We start from the raw sequence: 9,741 nt of genomic DNA on the forward strand, positions 1-9,741 counted from the left end.
TCTTAACCTTAATACAACTTATCCGTTAACATTTCCTAATCTTATCAATTATCCATAAGACATCTCTTAACATTTCACACACTAAACATATGTATTGACACATCTATGTTCTTCTCTTAACATCTCATACACGCATGAAATAGCATCATACGACCTGGTATTCTTCAGCTTAAAAAGGACTTTTTTGAATTCCTTCAGGCTGGATGCCCGACAGTTCTGGGGGCTGGACAGCGAGGCTCAACTCTTGACCCTGTAGTCTGTGCTCAGGAAATAAGGCGTTCGATGTCCTGTTCTCAGGTTGGTTATCAGGTGCTGGATCAATTTTTGACTGTGCAGTCTGTGGCCTGGTCTCGGAAGGCAAAGTGTTCTGCCTGTGCTCGAGAAGGCAGAGAGTTCTGTCTGCAATTGGGAAGGCAGAGTGTCTTGTCTGTTCTTGGGAGACAGACCTTCGATGTTCACTCTCAGGAAATGAGGCTTTGCATTCGGGATGTAAGGCATTAAATGTCTGCTTTTGGGAGATGAAGCTCTGTACTCAGGAGACAGAGCATTAAATGTTTAGGCAAGGCGTTTAATATTGCTGCTTTTCGGGAGGCAGGCTTGGAGGATCTCTCTCTCTCTCTCTCTCTCTCTCTCTCTCTCTCTCTCTCTCTCTCCAAGGCTTGGCGTGTCCAGGCCATTGTGAGAAGTGAGATAACTGCCCTGCTTCTGCCCTCTCTTTTTATGCCAGTTTGAAACTGCCTCTTGTTGGATCCTTCTGATAACCAGATGTCCTAGGTTATCAGTATCAACTGGCCACAGAAGGGTGGGAGTCCTTCTCCTGTGGCAAGATTACTTTGTTACCAAGGATGCTGGGTGCAGCCTTCCTATCTGACAGGGCCAGATGGGTGTGGCAGCCTTCAAGCAGGCAAATGTTTTCCTAATATGTCACCTTAGTAATTTTCCACACCACACACAAGAAGAAATGCTTTTACACTACCCCAAGTTGCATTCATTCTTATTCTATAAATTTCCTGTTCTATCTACACTACAGATTTCCCTTTATTTATTCATTCAGAGGAATCTGTTTCCATGCTCATCACACTAGCCTACAGAGACCCCTAGCATCAACCCTCACTTCTATAAAAATAAGTGATTAGCTGGGTTTTGTTTGTTTGTTTTATTTGCTTCTAAAGTAGTAGTTCTCTTTGAGGGCTGTGACCTCTTTAAGATTGTATATCATATATCATGCATATTAGATATCTACTTTATAACAGTAACAAAATTACAGTTATGGAGTAGCAACGAAACAGTTTGATGGTTGGGGTCACAATACATGAGGAACTCTATTAAAGGGTCATTGATTTACAAAGGTTGAGAATCAACACTCTAAAGTACGGATGTCACACAACAATGGAAAATTGAACTGAGTCCTTGAAAGTGTCGAGTGACCCATCTCTGCAGGGAAACCCAGAAATCCACCTTCATAGATTTCAGTGTCACTTTCGGGCAACAGAGACACTGGACAATATGTCCTCCAAGGGGTCTCCCTGTCAGAGTCCCTAGGACTAGTCTCCTCTTTTTGTTAGGGAGATTAGTTGCCCTGCCAGCTCACTTAGAATCTCAAGTCAGCCACTCTTTGAGGCATAGATGTTCAAAGTTGAGACTTCACCTAGATGGATTTTTCCTGTGGTGAATATGAAATGTCGTTTTTCATCTCTTTTGATTAATTTCAGTTTGAAATCTATTTTGTTAGATATTAGTATAGCCTCACCAGCTTGTTTCTTAGGTCCATTTGATTGGAAAATCTTTCCCCAATCCTTTACTCTGAGGTAATGTCTGTCTTTGAAGTTGAGATGTGTTTCTTGTATGCAGCAGAAGGGTGGATCCTTTTTTGTTATCCATTCTGTTAGTCTGTGTCATTTTATAGGTGAATTGAGACAATTGATATTAAGAGATATTCATGAGTAGTGATTGTTAGCACCTCTTATTTTTGGTTTTGTTGTTGGTGGTGATATTGTGTGTTTTTCTTCTTTGGGTTTTGCTGGTGTGGGATTATATATGGCCTGTATTTTTGTGGGTGTTGTTAGCTTCCCTAGGTTGGAGTTTTCCTTCTAGTACTTTCTGTAGGGCTGGATTTCTGGATATGTATTGTTTAAATCTGGTTTTGTCATAGAATATCTTGTTTCCTCTATCTATGGCAGTTGAAAGCTTTGTTGGGTATAGTAGTCTGGGCTGGCATCTGTGGTCTCTTAGTGTCTGCAGAAAGTCTGTCCAGGACTTTCTGGTTTTCAGAGTTTCTATTGAGAAGTCAGGTGTAATTCTGAAAGGACTGCCTTTATATGCTATTTGGCCTTTTTCCTTTGCAGCTCTTAATATCCTTTCCTGTTTAGTTGTTTAATGTTTTGATTATTATGTGGCGAGGGAACAATTTTTTTGTTCCAGTCTATTTGGTTTTCTGTAAGCTTCTTGTCCTTTCATAGGCATGTCCTTCTTTAGGTTGGAAAAGTTTTCTTCTATGATTTTGTTGAATACATTTTCTTTGCCTTTAAGCTCAACTTCTTCGCCTTCTTCTAGCCTTATTATTCACAGGTTTGGTCTTTTTATGGTGTTCCAGATTTCCTGGACATTTTATGTTAAGAGTTTGCTGGATTTAACATTTTCTTTGACTTATGAATCTATTTCTTCTATCGTATCTTCAACACTGGAGACTCTCTCTCACATCTCTTGTATTCTGTTGGTTAACCTTGCATTGGTAGTTCCTGACTGTTTACCCAGATTTTCCATTTTCAGATTTTTCTCAGTTTGTGTTTTCTTTATTGCCTCTATTCCAGTTTTCAAGTCTTGAGCTGTTTCCTTTACCTGTTTAGTTGTTGTTTCTTGGCTTTCTTTGCTTTCTTTAAGGAATTTGTTGTTTCTTCCATTTTTTTGTCTTTTCCTTCATTTCTTTAAGGGAATTTTTCATTTCATCTTTACGGGCCTCTATCATCCTCATAAAGCTATTTTTAAAGTAATTTTCTTAAGCTTCATCTGTGTTGGAATGTTCAGGTCTTGCTGGTGCTAGTTTCTGGTGGTGTCATTTTGCTCTTTATGCTATTGAATGTGTTCTTATATTGCTGTCTGTCCATCTCTCCCTCCAGTGGGTGCAAGTGGGGTCTGTGCTTCAGGGGGTTCCTCTTCCTCCAATTGGTATAGGTAGGGCCTGTGGCTTAGGTGAGCATTCTTCCTCCAGGTGCAGGTGGGTCTGTGCCTCTGGTGAATGCTGGTAAAATTCTGAAGTTTCTTCAGGTGTAGGCAGAGCATCAATATACAAAAGTCCATACCAATGTGATGTGGGAGTGTCATATCAATCTGTTGCTTTCATTGGTTAATTAATAAAGAAACTGCTTGGCCTGATAGGTTAGAACATAGGTGGGTGGAGTAAACAGAACAGAATGCTGGGAGGAAGAGGAAGTGAGCTAAGACACCATGCCTCTGCTCTCCAGGGTGGACGCGATGAAGCAAGCTGCCATGTCAGATATGCTGAATCTTTCCTGGTAAGACTGGTGCTACACAGATTACTAAATATGGGTTAGGCAAGTTAAGTCACCACCTCGTGGTGCTACACATATTAATAGAAATGGGCCAAGCAGTGTTTATATGAATACAGTTTGTATGTTGTTATTTCGGGTAAAGCTAGCTGGTGGCTGGGAGCCAGGTGGCAGGAACGCAGCCCGCAGCTCCTTCTACACCAATGTAAAATATTTGAGATTAATAGCTCTTTTTATTTGAAAGTAGATCCAACAATCTACCCTTTTATCCTATCATTTCCATACCCCCCCCTTTTTTAGAAAGAGATTCTTAAATCCAACTTCCCTTGCTTAGTTTCCTCCCTTACCATGACCCGTAACAATTTGCAACCAACCACCCTACACAATAACAAACACCCATAATCCATTAAATGTCTGAAAACCACTTACCCTACCTCTCGGGAATGTGGGTGTCGTGTTCTCTACACTACTTCCTGTTGTCTGGGGGTGACAGCGTCTCTAGTGGACCCTAAGGAAATGGGGACAAAGGTCAAGTCCTGGAGAGCTAGTTGTGTTATTTTTTTGTTTAGTCTCTGTGTGATGGGAAAGTGTAGAGCTTATCTGAAGTCTGACTGGAGTAGTCTGTGAGGCTAGACCACCTCAGACAGTAGCTTTGAAGTTGTTCTGAATTTAGAATTTTGAGGAAATTGCAACAGAGGCATTTTGAGAGGCTGGATCACCTGGGCTACTTCTCTTCATTAGTGTCTGATCATGTTTTTGAAAATACACAAACCTTTAAAGATAACACACACACACACACACCTGCAGTAACACAATTATGGAATGGGTAGTGTGTACAAGTCAGATAAAGACGATTTTCTGTTCTATGTTTGAGCAGATAAAAGGCATCTGTCAACTTTATAAATCTATTTGGACTGTATAACCAAACTTCTACCATGCCATATGAAAGGATGACATGTAGTAATAAGTCATGAGGACTCTGGAGCCAGCAAGACTGACCATGTCTCATCTAGTCTCAGAGCTGCTCCCAAGTCAAGGGATCAGCATATACATCACCTGACTTGTAGGCTTTTTTCTTTCTTTATATCTGTAGACAAGATTTTTTGGAGGTCTTTCCCAATCAAATCTAATCCTTATTAGATTATTTATTTTTATTATTTATTAGATTATTTGAAGAGAACCATAACTTTTTTGTTTCTTATGGAAACAAAGACATAACCTCTTCCCCAACACAACATAATTTCTGACTACCATTTTGAAGTTAATATTCTTAAAATATATCAGTTGACTTAATTTAGGAGTTTCTGTAACCTACTGTCTCTTAGTAGAGAGACACTGTTTTTTTTATATTAGTATTTTAAAAATTCAAAGTCCACAAAACACCATACAGGATCCAGACACCCTGTGTATTTCCCATCTTTATGTGGCTTATTATTTTATTACTTTATCCTTAAAGACTTTACTATTATTTTTAAACTATTTTTTTCTGACTTTCTATACTCATTTTCTGTTTTTTCTTCAGCATCTAAGCGTATTTTTAAACATTCCGTACCTTTTTAGAGGATTTCTGTGTCTTGACCCCGCTTTACTAAGCAAGGGCAGCATTCTTTGACCACTGCCATGTCACTGCTTCATGCTCAGCTTAGTGCATGGGCCAGCGGCTGGCTCCTATCTGCAGGCAGCAGCTGCTAACCTGCACCTACCTGTCTATGCTGAAAGGCACCACCTGCCTGAGAGACTGCAGGACTAGGAAGCTGATGGAGGAGGATCATCTGTCTATCTGTTGCTTTCATTGGTTAATTAATAAAGAAACTGCTTGGCCTGATAGGTCAGAACATAGGTGGGTGGAATAGACAGAACAGAATGCTGGAAAGAAGGCAGTGAGTCAGACATGATGAAGCTCCAGCCCAAGATGGATGTAGGTTAAGATCTTTCCCGGTAAGCCACCACTTCATGGTGCTGCACAGATTATTAGAAATGGGTTAAGCAAGATGTGGGAATTAACCATGAAGAGGATAGAGCTAATGGGCCAAGCAGTGTTTAAATGAATACAGTTTCTGTAATTATTCTGGGGCCAAGATAGCCATGTGGGAGCCAGGCTGGTCAAAAAGCAGGTCTGCCTGCAGCTCCTTTCTACAAATTGTGCCCAATGTGGGGCTCAAACCCAGGACTCTGAGATTAAGAGTCTCATGCTCTACCAACTGAGCTAGCCGGGCTCCCTACCCAGAACTTTTCTGAGCTTTCTCAGGTCCAATGTTGGGATATTCAAGCCTCCACATTGGAATTTGTTTTTCACTGCCAGCCCCAAATAACAAGGAGACTTAATATTATTTATGGAAGCTCAGCCTTGGCTTAGGCTTGTTCCTAACTCGTTCTTATAACTTCACCCATCTTTTTAAATCTCGATTCTGTCACATGGCTTGTTACCTCTTTTCTCTGTACTGCCCATCCTGCTTCTTTCTCTCCACCTGCCTGGCAACTTTGCCTTTCTTCTTCCTAGAGTTCTTTCTGCCTGGAAGTCCCGCTTACACCTTTGGTCTAACTATTAGCTGTTAATTTTTTATTACACCGATCACAGTAATACATGTTTATATAGTGTACAAATATCCTACAACATACCACAGCTAGATAGTGAAAATTTATCTGGGGGGTAAAGCAGACAGTATTTTCTGTCTCTGTCAAGTGACATGAAGTACTAGCTAATCTAACAGCTTCCCAGTCACAGGAAACCCAAGCTCCTCTACACTGTTACTCTGTGATGTTCTTGTCTCTCCCCTTCTGATCCAAGATGGCAGCTGGCTCCACCAATGTGTCCATGCCTCAGAGAGCAAGAAGTGGGAGGTCTGAGGAAAATTCCCTTTAGTGAAAGATGCCTTCTGAGAGTGACTCATGCTTCTGCCTATATCTCACGGGGCCACCCTTAACTGGAGGGAAGCATGGTGGATGTAGGTTATGAAACCTCTTTTCTGTGAACTCTCATCTATGTGAGGAAAAGGGGAAAATCCAGCAAATCCTTCATTGCACTTTTCTTTCTGATGCCAGGGATGGAATCCAGGGTCTTGCACACCCTAGAAAAGTGCTCTACTATTGAACCACATGCACTTATTGTGGAGACAGGATTTGTATCGTAGCCTAGGCTAGCCTCAAATTTTCAATCCTCTTGTTTCTAATTCTTGAATGCTAGGATCATAGCTATGTGTCACCACCCCGGCTATCTCTGTAGCTTCTTAGCAAAAGAGAAAAACAAAAACAAAAACAACAAAAACCCCACAGTTCTTCTCAGGGCAAAAGGCTTCCCTGTACAGCCAGAACAGATGCTCATAAACACCTGTGCCTCCCTCGTTATCACTTCTGACAACATAGGGAATGTTAACCTGGGATCCCTGGTGAGCAGAACACGCCTGCTTAAACCCTATCACCCCAAACATGTCTTACCACCAGGGGGAGACAGGGCACTTGAAACAAATCAACTTGGATTGTAGTCTAAATTCTCTAGGAGAAAGGAGAGCTGGATGAAAAAAAAATGAAGACAGGAATCCCCAATAAGCTTCTGGAGAAGATGAGAGTGGAATGGGAGGGTAATAGAGAGGTTGCTCAGCAGTTGAGGGGTTTGCTGCTCTTGTAGAGCATCTGAGTTTGGTTCCCAGTACTTACATGGTGACTCACAACTACTTGCAACTCCAGCTCCAGGAGATCTTATGTTTTCCTTCCAGCCTCCTCCAGCACTGCACTCACATGTGCACACTTGTGCACGCACACACACACACACAACATTTACAATCATAATAAATCTTTAAAAATAATGTCAACAACAGTGATAGCATTAAACATTAAGATTGGGGAGAGGCTCGGCCCGTAAAGTGTTTGTTATTTCAGGATGAGGACCCGAGATTCCCAGAACTGATTTAAAATAAAGCTGGGCATGGTGGCATCTGTTTATGTAAAGGGGGGCAAGCTGATCGCTGGATTCACTGGCCAGGTAGCCAGCCTAATGGACACAATTCAAGTCCCTCTCTAGGACAGGGAATGTGAAGCCCCATGTTTAGTGACAAGAGAACCTTGTGGGCATAGGAGAATCACCTGATCTCTGCTTCAGTGAGAACTAAACCAGTGAATTAAAACAACCAGAGCAACTGCAACAAAAACAAGAGGAGCCTCCTGTCACCAAAAACTGAGGACTGCTCAGATTTGTTGCTACATGATGTGGGATTCCCCTCTGTGTATTGTGAATGCCATTAGTTAATAAAGAAACTGTCTTGGTCCTGCGCAGAGCAGAATAGAAGTAGGCAGGTAAAAATAAACTGAGTGCTGAGAGAAGGAAGGCAGAGTCAAGAGAGAAGCCATGTAGCCCCGCTGGAGCCAGATGGAACTTTACCCTGTAAGCCACAGCCTTGTGGCAATATACAGATTATCATAAATGGGTTAAATTTAGATGTAAGAGTTAGCCAGTAAGAATCTAGAGCTAATGAACCAAGCAGTGATTTTATTAACAGTTTCTGTGTGGTTATTTAGGGAGTTTGGGTGACCAGGAAACAAACAAGCGGCTTCCATGTAACAACTACATTTATGACAAGTGAGTGTGCATACAGGTGCGTTACAAGGGAGGTCAGAGGACAATTATGGCATGTGTGTGTGTGTGTGTGTGTGTGTATGTGCATACAGGTGTGTTACATAGGGAGGTCAGAGGACAATTATGGCACGTGTGTGTGCATAGGGGCCACATTGCACAGGGGGGGGGGGGATTAGTTCTTTCCTTGAACTCAGGTTGTGATTCTTGATGGCAAACCCCCTTTATTTGATGAGCCATCTCACCTGCCAGCCACATTTAAATCCAGGTCTATCCTAGAGATTTCTAAGATTTACAGAAGAAAACACATTTATTTTTCTTCAAGCCCAAAAACTTGGTGCTTCTTGAAAACGGCCTGATGTGAGTATCACAGACTGGTTGTGAGGAGGCATGAAACCTTGGGAGGTCAAGGTTATGGAAACAGTAAATGTCCAGGGCTGCCATAGCTCTTTGAGACATGCTGAAATCTAATGATGCCAGCCACACACAAGTATTCCTCCAGAGAAGTCGTGTTCCATATGTTCCCATCTGTCCAATGGTGCTGGTCCTCCCGGGGTCAACCTGGGCTTTGGGCTTTGGGTCTGATGGGCTCTCTGTTCAGTGTGAGAGGGTGTTTTGTCTGCAAAATCGTTCTTTGGAAATGATGTTTTCAATCTTTCTGTGCTTTAGTTTCTAGCTCTGAAAATACAAATGTATTTTCTTTTGTGATTCTCTTTAAACTATCTGTACAAATAAATGGCTCGGAAGACGCTCGGGGAGTGTGTACATTCAGTGCTTGCTGGGAATGAGGTGTCCCAGGGCAACAACATGGTCTCTGCTTCCCTCCTGCATAGTTGTGTCCCGTGGATCCCAGTCTGGCAAATTTGCTTGTCCTCCATCATTTTGTTCTAGTTGGAGTCTCAACTGTCCATCCATATTGGTGAGTGTGATCTTCTTTACTTGGTCTACCATTCAAACACTGACATCTGGAAACACTCTCAGGATCAAACCCAAACAGTTCCATCAGCTACTTGGGCATCTGAGCCCAGTCACACAGGCATATAGAACTAACCATTACACTCAGATGCCTAGATTGACTGGGTCAAATCCTTCTTGCCTACCGTCACCAAACCCACCAAAAGCGCTAATGTTTACACTGTGGTAAATGAAACAGTCTCTACACTGCCCCTGTGATGTGCAGAACCATGCACCATCAGACTCTGGCGAAGTTCCTCTCCTTGGCTCATAGATGGAATCTTTCATAAGCACTAACCCAACTCACAAGGGCTCTATCTTCTGGAGGCTTTCTCTGCTTGGTGCCACGAACATGGGAGAGGAATTCAACATGTTTTGGGACACTCAAATAATCAAATCATAGCTGGTTGTAGTGGCACACACCTTTAATCCCAGTTCTTGGGAGGCAAAGGCAAGTGGATCTCTGAGTTTATGGCCAGTCTGATCTATATAGTGAGTTCCACGACAGCCAGGGCTACATAGGAAGACACTGTCTTGAAAAACAAAAACACACAAACAAAAATTCAGATCATAGCAGCCATTGATGGGTGCAGACATGTCCTCCATCAGAGGTGGAGTTTATATATAGCAAGAACAGGTGAGAGGCGGGAGATGGAAAGAGAAAACCGACCTCCAGGTCAACTGAGGCCATTCTCTATTGAGAAAGGACGATGC

This window comes from Chionomys nivalis, chromosome 23 (genome assembly GCF_950005125.1).
Source record: "Chionomys nivalis chromosome 23, mChiNiv1.1, whole genome shotgun sequence".
In the NCBI taxonomy this organism is placed as follows: Eukaryota; Metazoa; Chordata; class Mammalia; order Rodentia; family Cricetidae; genus Chionomys; species Chionomys nivalis.